The sequence below is a fragment of the Periplaneta americana genome, chromosome 3 (assembly GCF_040183065.1).
Source record: "Periplaneta americana isolate PAMFEO1 chromosome 3, P.americana_PAMFEO1_priV1, whole genome shotgun sequence".
Classification (NCBI taxonomy): Eukaryota; Metazoa; Arthropoda; class Insecta; order Blattodea; family Blattidae; genus Periplaneta; species Periplaneta americana.
Genome location: NC_091119.1, coordinates 31,923,007 through 31,946,949, shown reverse-complemented (window position 1 = coordinate 31,946,949; position 23,943 = coordinate 31,923,007). Strand labels below are relative to the sequence as shown.

The window sequence follows — 23,943 nt, the reverse complement described above, 5'->3', positions numbered from 1 at the left end:
GCACTGGAATACGACGTGATCTGCAGTTTGTTCTTCTTCTCCACATGGACATATCGGGTTGTTTGCAAGTCAAAATCTGTGAAGGTATGCCCTCAACTTTCCATGGCCAGTTACCATTGCTGTGAACTCTGGGAAGATGGGAATTTTCTGCCGTAGTCTATTCTTCACTGATGGGAAGTAAGTCTTATTTATTGCTCCATTCTTTGAGTCTGTCCATTGTTGCTGCCACATGTCGATTCCTTTTTCTTTTTCCTGCGTTATAATCTCTTTCGGTACTCTGTCGTAAACAATTCCCCTGTCTTCTGCTGTTGCTTGCTTTGCAAGTCTATCTGCTATTTCATTCCCCTCTATTCCTGAATGTCCTTTAATCCAGCCGAAGTGTAATTTCCAATTCGAACGTGTCAAAGTAATTATTTTTGTTTTAATAAATTCTATTAATCAATTTATTTTGTAGGTGTTTTTCAATAAATCTAAAGTATTTTTTTTTTTTTAATCCAATGCCACCAGGTTGTCTTTTCGACATTTCTGGTCTTCTCTCCTGGCCGTGGCTTAGTTATAACCCACTTCTGAGGTTGGGGCACCTGGAAGGCGTAGTTACATCACCCCGATGATGTGATAAGATGATTATGATTATGTACTGTCTGTGTATAATGCAACACATTAAAGTTTGTCATTGTCTTCGTTCTGAATTTCTTCTCTTTTTGCCAGTATTTTTAATATCGCGATTTATTTCACTTGATTGTTGGAACACTTCAAATTCAAATTCAAATTTATTCATAATTTACATTTGAAATGGTGCATATGAATAGATACCCAAAATGAGCATATGCTCGTGCTCAGGTACAGTCCAATTGAGTCTACATAAATTTTACAGACATCAATAATAATGTTGATGATAGAAATAATAGTAACAATAATAATAATAACTTAATAGTAATAATAGAATAACAGTGACGGAGATAATACAAAGATAGTAATACAAATTAATTAATTAATAATAATAAAATAAAAATATTAACAATAATAAAATAATAACTAAGATTGATAATATAAAACCACTTAGCGAGAGTTAACACAACTTATATAAGCATATAATAACCAGGAAAAAAAATAACGAACTCGAAATCAACAAAAAAGTTCGTTGTATTGCAGACAACAGCAACCGCCATATTGATATTGTGTTATGCATTATTGGTAGTAGGGGGGAGCCGAAGGTCTATATCCTAACGTTCTCTTCCAATCTTCTAACATACAACCATAGGAAGTTAATGCTGAAAAACGAAGTGTCTACGAGTCCAACTGTTCATTATTACCAGGATAAATACAATAATAATACTGAAATGTATTAATCAAGTTTCAGTTATAGGTCTCACCTTTGGTTCAAGAGGTATCATATCAAAATATTTTATGAATAGCGGGGAAAATATAAATTTAAAAAACTCACTAGTGACAGAGATAGTGACCCTGGCTATGGAGTTTGAATTTTAGCTCGCTTGTTACAGTGCTATTTTCGTATATAATTCCTGCAGCACCGACGTCTCCGGATTTACTGCCATCTGTGTAAGCCTCAATTGTATACTTAATACCATTTTCCACTTCACGAATTTCAGGAATTTCTGAAGGGTGTCGTCAGAATGTTAGTTCCAAAGGTGCATCATATTTTTCATTGTGAACTTTCGTTTGTACTGTTTGTTCTATGATTATATTGATTGGTCGTACTCCAGCTATGATACATGAGGCGTCGTAAGAGATTGTCCAGTAAACTTTGGCAATTTTTATATTAATGAGTCTTTGTACTCTCCTGTATTTTTGTGTGTATGTGCGTGTGTGTGTGTGTGTGTGCGTATGCTTTTATTTTTTTATTTATTTACCTCATGTTCCATTACAATTTAAGTAATACTACATGGCTGCTTGTTACTACAAAATATTTAAGTTTACAATTTATTTTTATATAGATAATATTTTATGTAACATAGCTTCATATCTTTTTTTCTATATAAGAGAATCGAAATATTAATGATATTGTATGGTAACTTATCATCCTATTCTACATTACTTCTTACTGTATGCCAGTTATATTCCTAATATTGTTCTAGTTTTTGCTACATTCACGTTGCATTTTTATTCTACTTCATACTTACTATATATTTGAAGTATTACATTTTTTGTAATAATTCAAAGTCTACTGAAATGAAAAGTTGTAAAAATTTTTTACTGTGAATTTTTATAATATCTGTCTTATTAATTGGCAATTTCCTCTTCTTTCTTGCAATTTTGTCCTTGAATATCATTCATTGTGAGTTCAAGACAGTCATATATGAGATGTCCAACTGTCTATTCATTTAAGTCACAGAGACACATTGGTGATTCATAATTTTAAAATGATGAAAAAGGTTCTGTGTGTGTCATATTGTTCCATTAAGTTCATGAGATTAGCAGTTTCAGCTCGGGAGTGTTGCATGTTGAGTTGAAATCATTTTATAGACCTGTTCCCCGAACAAGAAATTCGTGCATTATTATTATTATTATTATTATTATTATTATTATTATTATTATTATTATTATTATTATTATTATTTAAGGCTGAAAGTGTGGCCATTATGAATAATCATTGTTTGAGCATACCTCTTCAATACTACTTGTAAGCTAGGACAGTTCTTATCGAGGAATGAGTAAGTGGTTTGTGCAGGTTTTGTTGGTAAATAGTAAGTTCACCCATAATTAATTTTGGATTTTATGATGTCGACTATTTTCTTGTACTGGGACACTCAAAAGAACTGGCTGGATGATTAGTGTTGAGAGCTTGGAAGGAAGTATATTTCCAAATTTTCGATTGTGGCTTTTGCAATTGGAGTGCTCCGTTACAGTTTTCGTACACTTGCTCACATCATGACTTTCTGAGCAGGAGGAGCATTGTTTCACTGATTTGCACTCTAATGCAAAATGGCCAAAAGATGAGCAGTTATGGCAGCACACTACCTTAATATAGTCCTTCACATTGCACCAGCAGTACCCAATGTACGATTTTCCTTTCGACATGATGGCCTCAATCACAGCATATTGCGTTTGACCATTTTGAGTACATTTCAAGAGAAACTTAGTCATAAATTCTGAAGAGTCTAGTAGACACTGCTTGACAATGGGGTTTTGTTCTGTGATTGTTTCCAACAGATCATCCTCCTGTAGACTGACTTCTGTACCAAATAAGATTATTCTTGGATTTCTTTTTTCCGGGATTTTAACTGTTAAGCATATATGTCATCTAATTCTCAGTTTATTTTCCAGCAGTCATTTCTGCGTCACTGAACTGACCTCCACAACAAGGTTAATCATTTTCGTTCTTCTAGCAACAAACTTCAGCTTGATTTCTCCTTCATTTAAGTTGAGATCTGTGTTTTGCAATCAAATAACTCTCGCCACTGTTTGAACCAGCCTCCCGGTTCTGATGGTGTATGGACGGCCTTGCCTCTGCGATCATCGACAGTTCTAGTCTCCGTGAATCTTTTGATGGGCCGATACACAAACATTTTGCTGATTTTCAGCTTCTTAAGGGTAGTGAAAATCTCATAAGGTGATTTACGCACTTTATGAAGGGCTATCACTGCCACACGATTTTATAATCGCCTCACTCTATTATGGAATTTTTAAAAACACACTTTCTCTTCTGCAGCTCAACTCACAATGACACTCTTAATGCTACCCAATGAGGATTGACTGTGACCTTCAAAACAGGATGTATAACTTCTGTCAAAATTTATAACCGAATTTATTCAGTGTCAAAACAGCTGATTTCAAGGATTGTTCGAGAAGTATGTACAGCTATAATTAAGAAACTGGAAGATACTGTCTACAAGACAATATAAGTAATAATAATGAAAATGTTGCTTATGGAATCATGTATTTTATTTCATAATTTACATATTATTTTTCAAGTTTGTGTCTACCAATCATTTCTGTGTATTGATGACATAAATTGTACGAAGGGGATCCAGGAAATAACGACTGTTTTGTTGTAATAATTGAAAAAAAAAATATTTATTTGAAAAAAACAAAGTCTGTTACATAACTGAAACTTCCTTTACTTCTCTACATAATCACCACCTACATTTAAACATTTGTCGTATCTGTTCACTAGCTTTAGAATTCCCGTGTTATACTCCTCTGCCGCCAGTTCATTAAGCCAGGTGTTCACTGTCTTCTTCAACTCTTCATCACTTCCAAAACGCGTACCACCCAGAAAGTCTTCCAGCTTAGTGAAAAGGTGAAAATCGCTAGGAGCAAGGTCTGGACTATAGGGCGGATGATCAAAGATTTCCCAACCGAATTGATCCAGCAATTCTCGAGTTGAAGCAGCAGTGTGCGGGCGGGCATTGTCGTGAAGAAGCACAACTCCTCTCGAAAGCATTCCTCGCCTCTTGTTTTGGATGGCTCGCCGTAGTTTTTGTAAAGTTTCACAGTAACGATTTGCATTGATCGTAGTGCCTTTTGGCATGAAATCCAGTAAAAGAACACCTTTGCGATCCCAAAAGACAGTAGCCATGACTTTTTGTGTTGAGAGAGTCTGTTTGAATTTTCTCGGTTTCTTGGGTGATGAGGGATGATGCCACTGACGTGATTTGTGCTTGGTCTCTGGGGTGTTGTGAGACACCCAGGTCTCATCACCAGTCACAATTTGATGAAGAAAGGCGTCTCCATCTGTGTGATATCGCATCAAGAATGTCAATGCTGAGGCCATTCTCTGAGTTTTGTGTTGGTCACTCAGTTGCCGTGGAACCCATCGTGCACAGATTTTGTGGTAGCCAAGATGTTGCGACACATTTTCACCAAGCAAAGAACGAGAAATGTCAGGAAAGGCAATATGCAATTCGTCGAGTGATGTGTGCCTGTCTTGCAAGATTCTGTCATTCACTTTAGACTTCAGGTCTTCTGTGATGAGTGATGGGCGTCTGGGTCGAGTTTCATCGTGGACATTTGTTTGCCCATTGTTGAACATTTCGCACCATTTTCTCACATTTCTTTCATTCATTACAGTATCACCATACACTTCTTTCAATTGCCGGTAAATTTCTGCAGGTTTCAAATGTCGGGCATTCAAAAATCGAATCACACTTCTCACCTCACAGTCGGCGGGATTATCAATCACGTCGTTCATTTTGAAGTAACACAAAATGCACAATGGCGACTTGTTGCAACCAGTACTCACAACATTATGAGAACACATGTTAAGGAAGCCAGTTGACCATCAAACAAGGAAGGGGAGTCAGCTGCGCGGCAGGTATGCGCAAACAGTCATTATTTCCTGGATCCCCCTCGTATATATGATATGATATGATATATTTCTCAACATACTCGGTCCTGCTGGCCCTTCACATTTCTGTATTCGGGCCAGCATTCCCTTACTTGCACTATTTACAACTTTAAACAAGACGTATTTTGACACTTGAAGCCTTTTCTTGCTATGTCTTTCATGTCCCTTCACTTTCACTTGACCATCCTTTTACTTTATCCACTACTATTCTACTTCCCTTCTCTTATTCTCAGTTCCTTAAAAATAATTCATACCTTCATAACTAACTTAATACTTTAAATAACAATACATAAATTATTTAATATATAAGACCTACCCCTTGTTGACTATTTCACTAACTATTATTATATTCACTGTCTAAACTCTTCTCACACAACACATTAGCGCTCTTATCCTAGCAACATTGCTTTCACTTTATTTATAACACAATTTAACACTGAAAAAAGTACAACAGTTCACTTCCATTTATCCATTACCTAGCTAACCTACTATTATTTCAACACACTGATGCACCATTTCCTCAGATTATAGACGGTTTTTCTCCACTATTGCCCCCTCTTTTCGCACTCCTGGCACGCTTTACACACTCACTACTTCCCCTTCTATTCCCCTCACCTATTTTGCTTCCTCGTTCACCAGTCTCTTCTTTCGTCGGTTCAGCATTCCTCTCTCTCCCCTTCTGCCTTTCCCCAATTCTGTTGCCATCTGATACTATGCTTGTTCCGCTGGCTTGGCCTTGGGGTGACATCATTACTGGTCGTCTACTAGCTGGTGCAGCCGCTGCCTTAGAGTTCACTGCCTGAGTGGAATTTGCTGACGATGGGTTCTTTCGACATTCTTCCCTCGCAATCTCCTGAGTCACTGCCCTCATGTCTTCTGCAACTTTACCTTTTCTATTTCTTCCACTATTATTAACAATCTTTCTAACTCTCCTTTATCTCTAATCTTTTACTTGCATCAATATTCTCTCCATTTTCCGACGCATTCAAGTTTTCCAAACAAAATTCAACATCAAATAACTCCCCATTAATTTTCAATTGTCCTTAATTAATTTTGCATAATGTCCATTATTCCTAGCTGCAAATTGTATACACAGATTCTGTTCTACCTGGTTATCAATGAATGGAGTGTATTCTGGTTGAGTATTGGTGTTGGAGCTAGCTTCTTCGTGTGTAGTTTGCTCCAACTGTCTCATATCTGCTTGGAAAAGAATGTTACTATTCATGTGTTCAACAACACATTGTGCCTTTTGCTGAACGAGCAATGTTTTGTGGCAACATTCTCTCCAGGTATGGTGTTTGTATCTTTAGTTTGTTGTTTTGCCACAGTTGCTTTCAGAATGACACAGGCCTCTGAAATCTTTTTGTCTTCTTTCGATTTTCTTTTCCTTAATCCTCCTGATGGAACAGGAATTGCAGTGGAAGGCACTTTAGTTGAAGATGATGAAGCCATGCTATCAGTAAAATCTTGTGGCGTGATTTCATCAGAAACTTTGGGATTCTGATCTTAATTCTCTTTCTCGTTCGATAAATCCAAAACCTCCTAAGAAAAAAATATATTTTAATTATATGTAATTGCGAGTTTCCAAATTTAAAAAAGTAACTACAATTTTTCCTTGGAAATGCCTTTAATAACTCTTAAATATAAAAATAATAGTAGTTACAACTTCTGAGAAAGTCATGTCGTTATGAATGTCTTTCACTCCTGATATCGTTTACTCTGTAGAATGATGTGAAGTGAAGTATCGAAACACTACAATGAGGACTGGAATTTTCCACAATGCTTGGGGGTCTTAGATGGCAAACACTGCATTTTACAATCATCCATTAATAGTAGAGATGGGATAAACTGTTCTTTTTAAGAAATAGTTTCGACTGTAACTGTTTCATGAACGAAACTGTTCCAAAAAACAGTTTCAAAGAAACAGTTTCAGAAGAATGTGTTTACAACATCAGTGCCAAGTGTTCCAACTGTTTCAACCTCTCATCTGCTTCGGAACATGTTTCAAAGCCCTTGAATTGCCTTTAAGTCAGCTGTTCAGTGTATTATGACGACAAAAGTCATTTTTCGTAGGTTACTGTTAAGGGTACAGTAAATAACTACAATCAAAATGAATCGATTTTAGTAAAAAATAACGCATATAATCCTAGGAGAATTTAATAATGATGACATTAGCCGATGATATTTTTCGCGGCATATTAATAATTAACACCATGTTAGGGCACCATGAGCATATTCTCCATCAATGGACAGCTAATAATTAATATCAGATTTATTAGGGAATTTGATTCGTACAATTAAATTGCGCGATCCTACATAGGCTACTGTTGCACGAAGACCGTGTGGAACATGGATAATATTATATCTACTTTCGATTAAAGGTCAGTGATAGCGCTACACATGGCCTTTGCAGACAACAAAGAAGAGGAAAACTGTTTATAAATTGAATGTTTATCTCTTGGAACCATGTGGGACGTTGAAGTGATCACTGGAGCACTGTAACTCTCTTTGGAACAGTTGGAACAGGTTATATCACGAAACTGTTTCAAATAAACTGTTCCAGCTATTTTTACCCATCTCTAATTAATAGTGGCACTGAGTTCTTTAATTATAAAGGAATATTTAGTATAGTTTTGTTGAGATTGTAGATTTTAATACCCATCTATGTTCCGATAAGTTGTATTGATTTATCAATGTTTTTTCATAAAAGACCGTCATAAATTTATCTGATTTAAAAGTACAATGTTTTATTTCATGTCTTGATTAACGTTTTCGGTTTTATAAAAACCATCTTCAGACTATTATTACCTCTTGAATTGAACAGTTACATTGAAAAGTTACATTGAAATACAATGGGTTACATTAGACCAGCGTTTCTCAAACTATGGTCCGCGGATCACCTATGGTCCTCGAGGTCTGTCCTTGTGGTCCTTCAAAAAAGATAGAAGAAAAAATAAAATTCAAACGAATTGTGTTTCACACTATAGCTTAAAATCTCAGAGTTTGGAAATGACACATGGCAATCGAATTTCACTTTTTCTCTCTGTACTGCATTTTATGAAATGTATTACCTTACCTGTCTATTGACTTCCCACTCTACTCTCAGGAACAAAAGAGGGATTTAAAGCACTATATACGTGGTGTTTCTCGACATTTTTTCCCTGCACATTTGGCGTCGTGCCTGTAGCCCAGCCAGGGACCACCCGAATTCATAACAGAGGACCAAAGTACCGAGCCTTAATTCAATTTTAAAATATAAGTATAGGCCTATTGGTATTAAAATATGCTACGAAAATGACAAATTTGCTTTCGAAAGGAACAAGAGTAAGGTGGCCGCGGAACTGTTCTGACTTTAAAAAGTGGTCCCCACTTCAAAAAAGTTTGAGAAATGCTGCATTAGACCATGTTATGCTAAAAGTATAAAATACGAGTAATATCATGCAAAGGATATCATAAAAACATTCATGTATATACAGATTTAAAACTGTTAAACTATTAAGACTGGAAGTAGGTCTGATGTGAAAATTATTTTGCGGACTGTACAGCCTTATGCTTCCTTTCAATTATGGAAAGGTATCTTATAATTTTTACATAATAAATGTCATGAAGTCTGCATTTACAAGCTATGTTACTGTGCAATCATAAATCGTTGAAAATATGAAAAAGATATGTATGCAGCGTCATGCTTTTGGTTGTACGCAATGCCTGGAAGCACGTGTGGTCTTGTGATCTGAAATTATGTGAAACTTTGTAATATTAAAGACTACTATTGATTGTAGATGTTAACTATTCCATTATATACACTATCTACCAAAAAGTAATTGGGCACCCAGGATTTTACGTGCTAGGTGCCATGTTTCGGCAGCTACTATGCAGTGGTATGCAGACAATAATGTTCACCGGTTGGACTGGCCTGCACAGAGTCCTGATCTCAATCCCATTGAGCACCTTTGGGACGAATTGGACCGGTGATTGAGGTTTCGGGAAATTTGGCGAACTTCCATTGTCCAACTGAGTGCCATATTGCAAGAGGAATGGCGACGCATTCCAGTGGATATCCTACACAAACTAGTGGAGAGCATGCCTGACAGGGTGGCTGCTATTATAGCAAAAAGAGGTGATACCATGAGGTCCTAAAGGGGCAAAAACAGTGCCCGATTACTTTTTGGTAGATAGTGTATGTATCGTTTGCCTTGGAAGTTGTATGTGTGCTTAATTTCATCGGCTGTACCTATTTTATATTTAATTATGTCTGAAGAAATCTGTTCTTCACTTATCTCCCATTTGTTTACTGTTGACAGTAATGGATTATTAATGATAGTCAAATCAACGTTTCTTGAACTTCTTCTGCTGTTGAAGGTAGTTCTTTCTCAAGTGTTTACCTGCGAGGAATTCTTCGAGGGTTCTTCCTCTGGCAATAGAGGAATTATAATAGTTCCTGTAGTGTATTTTAGAAATTCTTCTGCTCTTTTGAGACTGTTCTCGATTGGTTCAGCAATGTCAAAGTACATACTAGCTGCACAGAACTACATTCTGCCATATGTTACTTCTGTCAGAAAAGAATCTTCATCCATTTCTTGCATTATGAGTAGGCAGTCTATTTTATTATTTGTTACAATTCTGCATGCTCTGCTGTTCTCTTTGTCGGATGTGAATATTCTGTACTTCTTTGGAATTCCTGAGAGTTGGTTTTAGTATAAATATGGTTCTTGGATAAATATTATATCCTTTTTTCTGTTTCTATTAATTTCGTTAAATTATCTGTAGCAGCTTTTGAATGTTGCAAGTTTATTTGATGGAGTTACTTTTGTCCCGTTGTCTTGCCGCATTATATTGGTTGTTAGAAGTTGACATATTAATAATTTGTATTTCTTATGTATCTTGCTAGGACTACTTTCATGCTGGAACAGTCTTGAGTGAAGAGTTGTGTACATCTAGCTCCTCTTTCTTGTTGAATCTGTTATAAGTTATGCAGTTTATGCATCTATAGTCTTTTTCTTCTACTGTACTGTGCATTCCTTTAATTTATGTTTTCCTGCACATTGTGGACAAGTTTCCTCTCCTCTGCATTTGTTGTGGCTATGATTAAAGCAGCTGCAGTTGTAACACCTGGTTGCCACAAGATAGTTGTTGACTTTACAAATTATCCATCTCTTCTTCAGCTTAGTGTTGAATAATAGTTACCTTGTTTGTGAACTAACCTCGGGCAAATCGCAATATAGCGAACATAGAAGCTCCGCCCACGATCCCTTCCACTTTTCCCCTACTAGCTCACCAAACACTCTATGTGATAGGCGAGTGTTGTGTCGAATACACATTTCATGTGGGTGGGGATAACTTCCCCTACTGGCGTTCGCTATATTACGATTTATCCCTAACCTCAATTACTAAATTATATGCATTATTTTTTCTGTATCTGAACTCAGACAGAATGTCATCATATTTTATATTGAGTTCAGGATTTTGTTCCTGAATCATGGCTGAATACGTTTTCTAAAAGTTAGAACGTGAAATTTTGAAAATTTGGTATTCAGTATCTCGTGAAACCAATCTGCATGTCAGGGGCAGAAAAATGTGGACTGAGAAGCTTCCCTCCTTCACTATGCTTCTATTTGTAGCAAGCGAGCTCACTTACCCCCACTATAAGGCTCTTACTATATGCTACAGCACACGCAACCATTTGGTTTCACGAGATAACGAATTACCTATACCATATTAATTTCTCATTAATATTTAACGAAAGTGTTACCATAATTTTTAAACATGATGTACTTTCTATTTCGCATATTAATGGACACTGCGTGTAGAGGTTATGGTTAAATAGAATCTTTGTTTCTATTTTGAGAAGATTGCTGCTATACTTTTGAAAAAGAGTCTGAATTTTGCAACTACTGGTATATGTTTAAATTTAATTTTTCTAACATTTTGCAATTACTGTACAGTTCCAGAAACAAAAAATGATCCGACTTTTGAAGCTCTTTACAGAGCACAATTCACACTACAATGATTTAACAATGGTTTTCAACCCAGTGTTGTCCACACCTGTGGAGTAAAGGCTAGCGCGTCTGGCTGCAAAACCAGGTGGTCTGGGTTCAATTCCCGGTCGGGGCAAGTTACCTGGTTGATGTTTTTTCTGGGGTTTTTCCTCAACCCAATATGAGCAAATGCTGGGTAACTATCCGGACTCATTTCACTGGCATTATCACCTTCATCTCATTCAGATGCTAAATAACCTAAGATGTTGATACAGCGTTGTAAAATAACCTACTAAAAAACCTATTGTTACAAGCACGGAAGTAATCTGAAAATAAGATCAAATTAATGCCTATTATGTAATAAACATGATACAGTACGACAACCTTGATTATGACAATTCATCACAAGCATTTCAATTTCGTTTAACGTCATTTTATTTTACTGCACAATTTATAAATATTCATCTATTATTAAGAATAGATCAGTTTTCATCACATATTTTCAAATACCTTTTTGGTTATGACAGAAATCTAAGTAAAATTAATTTCTGCCAAAGTGGTCTCGTGTGTACCACTGCTATGGAGCACTGAGCAAGCGCAATGTGCTGAATCTGGAACTTAGAACATTTAAGTTGCCAATCTTTTTTCTGTAACTGTACATACCAATACTGATTCCATCCTCACTATGAAGTTACTCTGCACCTACAAGAATTGCCTATGCCATTGCCCGGCATAGCAGAGTAAATAAATTTATAAGCAGTTTCTGAAACTCTGGAAAAATCAGATTTAACTTGCAATTGCAAAATTCTCATCACAACGCATTCACTCTGGAGCCTGAAATTTGCATTATTATATCTGCAGTGCTTGGGAAAAGTGACACAAGTCAGTTTCCACAAACCTTTTTTGGTAATTTATTGACAACTTACGGAACATCTGCTCCCATTACAATAATTCATACAGAAAAAAAATCAAATCGACATAAACCAGTGTAAGTTGTCAATAAATTATCAAAAAAGGTTTGTGGAACCTGACTTATGTCACTTTTCCCGAGCACTGCAGATATGTAATATAGTATATGAAATGTTAACCTTTTTTATTGAATGTGATATTTATTTTTAATATTTTTAATGTGCTCACTTGTGATATAAAAGCTACTGACAATCAGTAAAATCCGACCACTAATTTGAGCTACATTAAGAAGTAAATACTTCGTCGTCATACAATATTAATATTCAATAAAATCCGTCCAAAAATAGTTGTTACTATATATTTATTTCTTTTATATTGGTAATCTACTGCTGTTTGTAATTATTTAATGTGTAAGTGTATGATACATAATATGAATTGTTTAGGCCTAAATTGTTTTTCATGTTATCATTTTTCTTGTATAAGAAATACGAATTCTCTGGGAAGCATTCGTGATTCTTAAAATACAAATATGTAATGTAAATGTTACATTTATAGTGCCATCAATTGAAGAGTGTGATCCCAAAACATGTTAAGTCCATTAAGTTTTGTTATCCATCGGTCTACAGACTGAGCAAGTTTTCAAGTGACATGCACAATAACACAAACTTTTAGACAAGGATTGGCGTTGTTTTGGAATAAAAACAAGCTTAAAATACAATGATAGAGGCCTAAACATGATCATATATGTAGAGTCCACTGCAAAAAGGGGGGGAGTGTTGTAAATTTGTGAAATAGTAATATGCGTTACAAGAGCGGTATGTTGAAGTTTTGATGTTCGAGGAAAAAGCGAAACGTAGTTGAGCTTTTTTAATTTCCGAGAATTGAAAGAAAACATACCGCTCGTGTATCGTACATTATTTTGTGCGAAGATCGTTTATTACATACCTGAAAGAGGAATTTCTAATTAGTTGCAATGAAATCTCCATCTTGGTTTCTGTTCAATGGCGGCAAATTTGCAAAACAAAAATATCTATCTTCAACATTGTTGCTTTAAAATGTTTTCTGTGTTTACTATACTCCAGCAGGCCGTGATATACGTCTGTCTTTTTTTTTCCCCCTAGTCTATGATGAGTCTGGAATCTTGTTGATTTTTTCACGGCTTCCTTAATGTTACTTGCATCAAGAATGCAGTAACTTTAGTGGAGTTGTAGAGTTTACTTAATTTTTGCAAATATTTAAAAACAATAATTAACAGTGCAATTTAGGTGAAATTGCAGAGGTAAGTTTCCAATTTATAATTATTACTATAATGAACGTCTCTAAAAATAATATGTTGAAAGCCTAAAGCAGTAAAATCAATATGTCACTTAAGCGGTAAGAAGAGGGAAATTGTTGTGTGTGTTAGGTTGGGAATACTGAATGTGGAATTTTAGACTTTCTGCGGATTGGTTTTGTGCAGAAACCAAGCAAATACGCACGATCTCGCACAAAATGAGATGAAGGTTCAGTACTATAGATCAAAGGGAGCAGAATATAATACACTTTGTTGCACTGCAAGAAAGATGATAGTTCTAGATCTACATCGTGTTGAAGAATTGGTATACCACACAAAGAGTGGGAATGTCAAAGTTTAAATTGCATTTCCTGCAAAATACAATACATTCGACATTCCCCCTTTTTGCAGTGGACTCTTCATATAAATATGTATAAATCATAAAAATGTCCAAATGGAATGAGCGAGTTTTGGGATCACACTGTAGTTAGAAGTGTTGTTAGAGCTTAAATGAATGAATGGTAAAGACTAATCACAAAAAGACCTGCTAAAAATGATAGTCTGAAAATTATGCCTTGATCTGCAAATGTTAATGCATTATATTGTACATATAAATAAATGCATATTTCAGTAAAGAACTACTGTACATAATTATTTTTCCATAGTCACCAGAAAATCTTCCTCCAAACTACGGGGACCACGTTTATGCTACACATACAAGAAGGGACAGCAGCTGCAACAAAAGCTATCTATGACATACCCAAGTTACAACTCCTATCACTTCCAACTGCGATGGCACTACTTAAGCTCAAAATCATGCCGATGGCCACCTATGGAATACATCTAATCTGGAACTACCTGACGGCCAAAAACCTAAAGAAACTGGAAAGCGTCAAAGCAAGTTTCCTCAAAAGGACGCTATCAATCTCAAAATTCTCGAGAAACAGTTACGCATACATCCTAGCGCAGGAATCTCTCTTCGTAGACGACATGAAACACAGCTTCAAACTACCAGAGACTCAGGCATATGCAGTCTTCATTGAAGAGAGGAGCAGCAAAGCAAGACAGATCCCGGCGGAGGTAATGGAAACAGACGCAATGACAACAGACTCCTGGAAAGGACCCAACTTCCAACTACGTCACCTGTACACACGTTCTGCGGTACATTGCTTCCACGGAAAGATCTGCACAGAAAGCACCTACCACGACCCCAAGGACGACTGCATCTGCAAGTTATGTAACGAACCGTGTTCCAAGCAGTGGCGGCTCCTGTATATTTCTTAAGAGGAGGAAAGCAGTTAACAGCATAAAAAGACACCTTCTTGAATAAAACATGCTACAAAATGGCCTACATGGATGTATGTAACACCAGGTAGTGTTGTGGTTGACCTTCCCTTTTGTATAGCAATAATCTGTTCTTGTAAACTGAGTTTGCTAAATTGTCCAAAATATAATATGTTTTCACTTCCATTCATTGTTGAATAATTGCACAAATTAACAATTATAAGGAAATTCACAACCTGTGCCACATGTGTACATTTTACAATTTCAGTATCACATGCTTTTGAAGAATGTCAGTTCTTGTAAAGTCATATTATCATTATTGTTCAAAGCTGCAGGTGGCCGATTAATTTTTTATGTTGAAAATAATGTAGTTTGGAGTACTTTCAATTTCAAATATATTTGTACAAAACTGACAATTTGGCTGTTGCTCTGTCTATTTTTACTTTTTTATTTTATTGGGTTATTTTACGACGCTGTATCAACATCTAGGTTATTTAGCGTCTGAATGAAATGAAGGTGATAATGCCGTGAAATGAGTCAGAGGTCCAGCACCGAAAGTTACCGAGCATTTCCTCGTTGCTCTGTCTAGTAGACAATGAATGGAAGTGAATTTCAAGGGCCAAAAAGATCTGCTATACTAACGTAGAACTATTTCCTCTTTGTTTTATATAAACCCAACTTCAATTTTCAGATATCCTCGAAAGTTTCAAACCATGAATAATAGTGTGTATAAAGTGCAATGAATAATATATTTTGATTTATAATTTTAAAAAAGTTTATATGGTGTCTTTCATAGCTTTGCGTTAAAATTGTTTTCATTGTGCCTCCTAGATGTGTTATAGTCTGGTTGAATGCAACATTGTTAGATGGCAGCACTTCACGATCAGTCTGTTTCTGTTTGCTACACTACTTCACCCCCATCCGCTGATTCAGAGGAGGATCTCCTCCCTATCCGTTCATTTACTTGCTTTAAAACTCTGCTTCTTTCTCTGGCCACTAGTGCGCTGTTGTCTGTGTGTGTTAACTGCAGGAAAGGAGGAAAGGATTGACTTTCCTCCACACAAACAATCTCGCATCTTTCTCACAGTTTTCTAGCAGAACATAGTGCGCGTCGTTTAAAACTCTATCAACCGAGGTTTTCTTATAGCTGTGAACTTAAAGATTATCGAATCTTCCTCGAATTTCAAGGCACATATTTTATTTGGCATTTACTTTCAAAAGAAGAAAATGTGAGGAGGACGTTCCTCCCTTCCCTCCCCAGAGGAACCGCCACTGGCTCCAAGTATCACCTACAGAAGTGCAAAAAACAGAACTCTATCACTAATTGACCAAGTACGATCAATTATAGCCACTGCCCTTAAAGATGCCGATTACAACACCTTTGAAGAAGTACATGGTCTCTCCGTCACTGGCAGTACACGGCACATAGATATAATAGCTTTCAAGGAATCTACAAGATCTGGATACATAATTGATCCCACTGTGCATTTCGAAACGAATGAGGAACAGCCAGCAGAAGTGGATAAGGAAAAAAAGAATATCTATAATCCTACCATTCCATATTATCTCCAAAAGTACCAGCTAGAAGAGCTTGAAGTAATCGGACTTCTGGTTGGAGCAAGAGGTACCGCTACTCTCTTCATGAAAGATGTGTTTAAGAGGCTTGGAATACCTACATCTATTATTCCCATTGTACTTTAGCTGCATTGAAAGGATCAATTGCTCTCCTGAAGCATCACCTATATTCGAAATGAAATCAAGTTCATTAGAATTCTTTACTTTTTTGTGACACTTGCCTCTCTAAAATTAGGTATATTTCCACCAATCACAAAATGTATTTGCAGCTATGTACTTGTAGGAGTTTCATTGTCAAAGCAAAATTAATGGTTCACTGAACTTGTAAACATTTATATGGTTAAGTACTCTTTGTCCCTTGTGGCAGCTCACGAATAGTGAGAAGATTTCTAAATCTAAATCTAACAAACTGAAGACTTCTGAAATCACAGCCACAATGTAACATACTTCTCTATATCTTTTTCTTTGTACATATTGTGTTTAATAAATTATTTATTTATATTGTTATATTAAATAAGCTCATATTTATTAAGAAAGTAACATTTTGATAGTAATGGCTACTGGAAGGAAAATTGTAATCATTTTAATATGTAAAGGGGGGTAGAGACTGAATTAATCTTGCTCAGGATAGGGACCAAAGTCCTAAAAATGGTCCACACCTGTGGAGTAACGGTTAGCGCGTCTGGCCGTGAAACCAGGTAGCCCGGGTGCGAATCCCAGTTGGGGCATTGATTGCAATCCACAACTGTGCGAAAAAGTATGCTTGAATATCCAAGATTGTCTTCTGAGATGTGTCGACACAGAGAGACAATTAAAACAAAAACTTTCTTTAATAAATAATAAAGTAAGTTGCAGATGGAAAAATGTGTCGTGACTTTCGGGCCACTCTGTATATTAAGTGAATTTTATTTGTCGAAAATCGTGGATTTGTGTAAAAAAAAACTCCCCGTAATGCAGCATAAAGAGGTTATATAATGCTAAAAAAATATGAACACTTTAAAAATCATGAAGATGTAAAGAAATTAAGAAATAAATCAGAAAGAAATGAAGAAGAACATTGAAGATGTTACTTACTTACTGGCTTTTAAGGAACACGGAGGTTCATTGCCGCCCTCACATAAGCCCACCATTGGTCCCTATCCTGAGCAAGATTAATCCAGTCTCTACCATCATATCCATCCTCCCTCAAATCCATTTTAATATCTTCCCATCTACGTCTCGGCCTCCCCAAAGGTCTTTTCCCCTCTGGCCTCCCAACTAACACTCTATATGCATTTATGGATTCGCCCATACGTGTTACATGCCCTGCCCATCTCAAACGTCTGGATTTAATGTTCCTAATTATGTCAGGTGAAGGATACAATGTGTGCAGTTCTGCGTTGTGTAACTTTCTCCATTCTCCTGTAACTTCATCCCTCTTAGCCCCAAATATTTTCCTAAGAACCTTATTCTCAAAAACCCTCAAACTCTGTTCTTCTTTCAAAGTGAGAGTCCAAGTTTCACAGTCATACAGAACAACCGGTAATATAACTGTTTTATAAATTCTAACTTTCAGATTTTTTGACAGCAGACTGGATGACAAAAGCTTCTCAACCGAATAATAACAGGCTATAAGAGGTTATATATTGTTAAAAAATATGAACACTTTAAAAATCATGAAGATATAAAGAACTTAAGAAATAAATCAGAAAGAAATGAAGATGTTAAAAAAGATAAATAAAATTAAGGAAAGAGAGTAGGTAAGAAAGAAACCTTCGGAAAAAGGATGTAGTCCATAATTGTTTTGAGCAGTGTATTACGTCATATTTCTGAGTGAGGAACAGATTTGTATTTCTCATCCTTAAGAGAATGCCGTAACTTGAAAAGTTGATGGTAATTATCTTCTAGTCATTTTATTCAGTGGATTTTGCAATTCATTTTCAGACTGCGTCTCAGATCTTCACTGTTACTCGGGATTTTTATATCCCAAGGAATGCTTAATACTGCACAGATTCTCATAACCCGGCTAGGAAAACTTGTCATTTTAGTACAGCATTGTGATTCTTTAATCATTTCTTACCTCTGGCTGTGAGGGAAGTTGTAACAAGGAGAAGACGGTATTTGTGAGAGATTTTCCTTCCATTTAATTTAAAACGGTTGTGGAAAACTCTTGCTAGTCTTCTTCACTGTTGTATCATAAGCTTTAATTAATTTTCTTTCTGCCCTAAGGAAGGTTTAGGTTGGGGAATAATCCATCTTGGTTTCTGTGTTGACAGATTTAGTTCGTGTTAATGCATACACCTGTTTATTCCTATACTCAAGAGAAAGTTGACTTAAGTTTTAAGTCTCTGTTTTCTGTGTGATGTCGTAATGTTCTAGACCAGCGGTACCCAACCTGTGATCCACGGACCCCACGAGTGGTTTGAAAGGGATTAGCATGTTTCCAAACGGTATTTTAACTAAGTCTACCTTCATCGCGTTCCCTGATTTTTATCAACTTGCTGGAATATTTTCTGTTTATCTCAGATTTTTGAGGCACAAGAGTTTAACAAAAATTAATTCGTCCGTGGACTTTTCTTGCTTACTCGTTCGATATTTTTAGTTTTTTTGTTTAATTCTAATCTTCAGGATCCAAGTATAACCACAATCTAGTCTTTTATATACAGTCACGAAGCTTGAGTTGTTGAGGGTACTGGGAACAATAGACTGTGCCTGTACTATTTCGCATTGTCTGTGATGAGGCGACATTAGCGATCCTAGTGGTTAGCAACTATCTGTAGATGTATATTTACAACGTATTGAGCTTCGTGACTGTATATGCTAGACTGTGGTAACTGTGTTCACCATTCAGGATAAGACTAAGGCAACGATAGATTAAACTTGTGGTCTCGCTGAGTTATCAATCGAAAATTCGATTCATTTTCTACTCTCAGTGATATTCTAGCAAAACTGAAAATCTGAAAATAGTGGCAAGTACGATTAGCTTTATTGAAGATTATCGCAAATGGGAGTGTCTATGGAGTGTTCAACCACAATTTTGAGAATCAAGTAGGCCTAAGTATGGGATTGATATTTAATATATATATATATATATATATATATATATATATATATATATATATATATATCATTCCTTCATAATGTTCTGCCCAAAGGTAAGTCTTTCACTGCAAACCCAGCATTCTCCAGTCTTCCCTATTTTCTGTCTTCCTCTTTGTCTCATATGATCCATACATCTTAATGTCTTCTGTCATCTGATATCCTCTTCTGCTCCGAACTCTTCCCGTTCACCATTCCTTCCAGTTCATCCTTCAGAAGTCAGTTTCTTCTCAACCACTGACCCAGCCAATTCCTTTTCCTCTTTATGATCAGCTTCAGCATCATTCTTTCTCATCCACTTCCAACACAGCTTCGTTTCTTATTCTTTCTGTTCACTTCACGCACTCCATCCTTCTCCATATCCACATTTCAAATGCTTCTATTCCTTTCTCTTCATTTCGTCGTAATGTTCATGTTTCTGCCCCCATACAATGCTACACTCCACACAAAATACTTCACTAGTCTCGTCCTTAGTTCTTTCTCCATCCGCAGAAGTTGCTCCTTTGTCTATTGACTTCCTGGCAGCAGTTCATGTTACTGCTTATAGTACACCCCAAGTATTAGAAGCTGTCCACTTGCTCTACTGCCTCATTTAGAATTCGCAAGTTTACCTTCTTTACTTTTCTTCCTTTAATCATGGTCTTCGTCTTTTTGGCATTTATCTTCATTCCATACTGCTCACACTGTCATTTAGCTCCAGTAGCATATCCCTTAGTATCATCTCTCCTCTTCTGCTAACAACACCATATCATTAGCCAATCTTATGCACTTTATTCTTCTTCCTCTTACTACCACTCCCCCCATGTTCTGAAAACAGTTCACTAAATTCTCCAAGTAGATGTTGAACAGGGTAAGTGATAAAGGACAGTCTTGTACTCCTCTCCCTATTTCACTTCCTTCTGACATTTCTTCTATCCTGATTTTCACTCGTTGTTTCGTTCAGTAACCAGTATATATATATATATATATATATATATATATATATATATATATATATATATATATATACACAAAACATACTTTGATCCCATTTTAAAAAAGTTGACTCTAATATCTTGAAAATTATTTCATGTACAGAAAATACATTACGTGTATCAGATATCTGTTTCGATGTAATTTAAATTGTAATTGTCGGTTTGTGTATATGTGAAATATTTCACACGCTATCGGAGGTGAAAGAGTTAAATGTACCACTCTATATAGTGAAGATGACGTTCAACATAGCACACCATATAGACATAAAATCTGCATGCATAGGCCTATATATTGAACGTGCGTTTTCAACTTGAGTCTTTCAATATTTTCCCCAGATTGCGTGTATACGCGCATGAAAAATTGAACCGTGTAGTTGCAGCATATGGGAGCAAGTTCAACACTTTTGAATGAAATACGATTACTTAAGAAGACCGTCAACATTTTGTCAGGATATAATCGGAACAAGTTGGAACATTAATACATTTGATTAGACCAAAAATAAGTAAGAAAAGGTCCACCGCTGTGGAGTAACGGTTAGCATGCCTGACCGTGAAACGATCGGGCCCGGGTTCAAATCCTGGTTGGGACAAGTTGCCTAGTTGAGGTTTTTTTCTGAGGGTCTCCTTAAGAGCAAATGCTGGGTAACTTTCGGCGCTGGATTCCGGACTCATGCCGCCGGCATTATCACCTTCATCTAATTCAGACGCTAGATAATCATAGCAGTTGATAAAGCATAGTGAAATAACCAATTTAAAAAAAACTAAGAGAGGCACGAAAATGCGAGATGCAATTCCCGGTAAAAAACTAATGGTGAATGGTGACATTACGCTTTCAAAATCAGGTAGGCTACGTGATTTGTCTAGGTAAAGATTATTATTTTTTGGCCCTACAGAATACATCTGCTGTGGTAACAATATTAGAGGAGAAAAAAATCGCTCCGGGGCCGGGGATCGAACCCGGGTCCTTGGTTCTACGTACTAAGCGCTCTAACCATTGAGCTACGCCGAAGTTCGATCCACAGCACCGGACCGAACCTACCTCCTCCAGTGTTTTTCCCTTTGTGTCCTGACTCCAAGTTGACATTTTTTATATTAAGCCAACTGCTATTATACAAGAAGCGCACTCAGTTGAGTGACTTGGTGGCAGGGATTCTGTTATGGTATGGTATCAATGGTGAGAGCGCTTGGTACGAAGAACCAAGGACCCGGGTTCGATCCCCGGCACCGGAGCGAATTTTTCTCCTCTAATATTAATTGTTACCATAACAGATGTATTCTGTAGGACCAAAAAATAATGATCTTTACGTAGATTCTTCTGCCAACAGTGCATATTTCTTTGTAGATTACTGTGCATATCACTGTGTTAAATGCAAGTTTGAACCAATAAATTATTGAGATTTGCGATAAATTAATTAGTTTAGGAAATTGTATATTTATTATGTATAACTACTTTTGTATATAGATAATTTTTTAAGTTATTAAGTTTGTACTTTTGTGAACTAATATCAATAAATCTATCACTATTATATATCACTGTGGAATCTCGGCCACCAAGTCACTCAACTGAGTGCGCTCCTTGTATAATAGCAGTTGACTTAATATAAAAAATGTCAACATACATGCCCAACTTGGAGTCAGGCCACAAAGAAAAAAACATTGGAGGAGGGGGTGGGTGTTCGATCCGGTGCTGTGGATTGAACTTCGGCGTAGCTCAATGGTGAGAGCGCTTAGTACGTAGCCTACGTAAGGCAAGGACCCAGGTTCGATCCCCGGCGCCGGAAAGAATTTTTCTCCTCTAATATTAATTATTAAGTGATTTTTATTTCATTTCATAGTATGACAAATTGAGCTTTGTTTGTTCCACTGTTTTCATAACAGCCTACCTATAGTTCGTAAATTTATAGGTCTATAATAGCTATAAATTCAGTAACACATAAATCAATATACTGTAGACTGAACTGAAAAGAATGTCCTAGGCCAAAACGAATCCTATCATACGTTCCAAGCGATCGCAGACACTTTGGAAGACCTAAAATTGATGGATAGAGACCGTAACAGGGCACTAGCTCTAATATGTGGAATGTTGATGTTGATCGTCATATTCAGTAACTGTCTCCTGTTAACAGCTGAGAGAACGTTCAACTACACGAAAGTCATTCGTATTGTGTGAGCTACTAGTCGAGAGCTCTGTCCACCTACAAGCAGACTTCTATGTGACTCTGCTCTATATCTCATAGATCGCGTTCAGACTCATGTCCACATACTGAAATACGACTCCGAGAAATTCCTTTACTCTCAACTCACAAATGGACACCAAGCTTAGGGATCGCCTCGGATTGTACCACTTTAATCTGTGCGTGGCGAGGGTAAACGAAGTTTACGAATGCAGGATTTCGTATCAATCTGAAATGTAACGTAAATTGTCAATGTTTTGACCCTTATGGTACTATTTACTTACATATTTTAAAGGTAGAACTAATCGATATTTCAGACTGGCGTGATCAATATGTAAAGATATTAGTCAATCGATAGTGGAATATTGATTATGTGCTACTTTGTGTGTGACATATTTTATAAGTGCATTCTGAAGATTGTGAAGCAGAAATGTGAATATAAACCGCGGCAGAATATGAAGCTTCGAATGTAAGTAGTATCTGAAAAATTAACATGTTACGTGAGCTTTTATGTATAAACATTTTAGATACTGAATATGCCATAAGAACGTTGCTGTATAACCTATACACTGAGAACTCTTATAAAAGTGTGTACAAATGTTAATAATTTATTCGTAAGTAGCAATAGCAGGAAAAGCTGACGTTTACAATTTTCTTGTTTTATTAATTACAATACATACAGGTTTATGTGGTACATCTTTGCTCAACGTATAGTGTTAACTTCCTATACAGGAAGTCGAGACCACATTATGGCGGATGAAAAGAAATTTCTAGAGAACACAATGTGAGGCAGGTTTTCTTAGTGTTTCCTCACTACGTTCTACAATGAAATTAACAAATATTTACTGTCGTTGTGATAATAATATATACCCCGGCTATAATAATCGACGGCAGGCATAAATAATGTTACTCATCCGTGAGGGGCATTAATGAACTTCGGATGCAGTCAGACTTAAGCGAGCCACCGGCCACGGCGTATCTCAGGCGGTAGTACGTTTGCCTGCTGATTCGGAGTTGCTCTCGGGCGTGGGTTCGATTCCCGCTTGAGCTGATTACTTGTGGGCTTTTCCCCCCGAGGTTTTAGCCAACCATAAGTCGAATGTTAGATAATCTATGGCGAATCCTCTCACGAAATACCATCTCGCTGTCACTATTTCCATCGACGCTAATTTTTTAAACAGTTTATCTATCTTATCTTATCTTTTATCTTATTTTATCTTTAATCTATCTATCTATCTATCTATCTATCTATCTATCTATCTATCTATCTATCTATCTATCTATCTATCTATCTATCTATCTATCTATCTATCTTTATCTTATCTATCTTATCTTATCTATCTAATCTATCTAATCTATCTATCTATCTATCTATCTATCTATCTATCTATCT

General features: G+C 36.4%; 1 protein-coding gene across 1 annotated transcript in view; it reads left to right on the top strand.

Moving 5' to 3' along the window:
* The window catches only part of BBS8 (tetratricopeptide repeat protein 8), a 58,523-nt gene extending 41,620 nt beyond the window's left edge, over positions 1–16,903 (top strand). Inside the window, exon 8 of the mRNA XM_069820237.1 lies at positions 14,131–16,903. The gene's annotated coding sequence lies outside the window, so the exon portion shown is untranslated. The remainder of the gene's footprint in view (positions 1–14,130) is intronic.
* Positions 16,904–23,943: the final 7,040 nt, after the last annotated feature.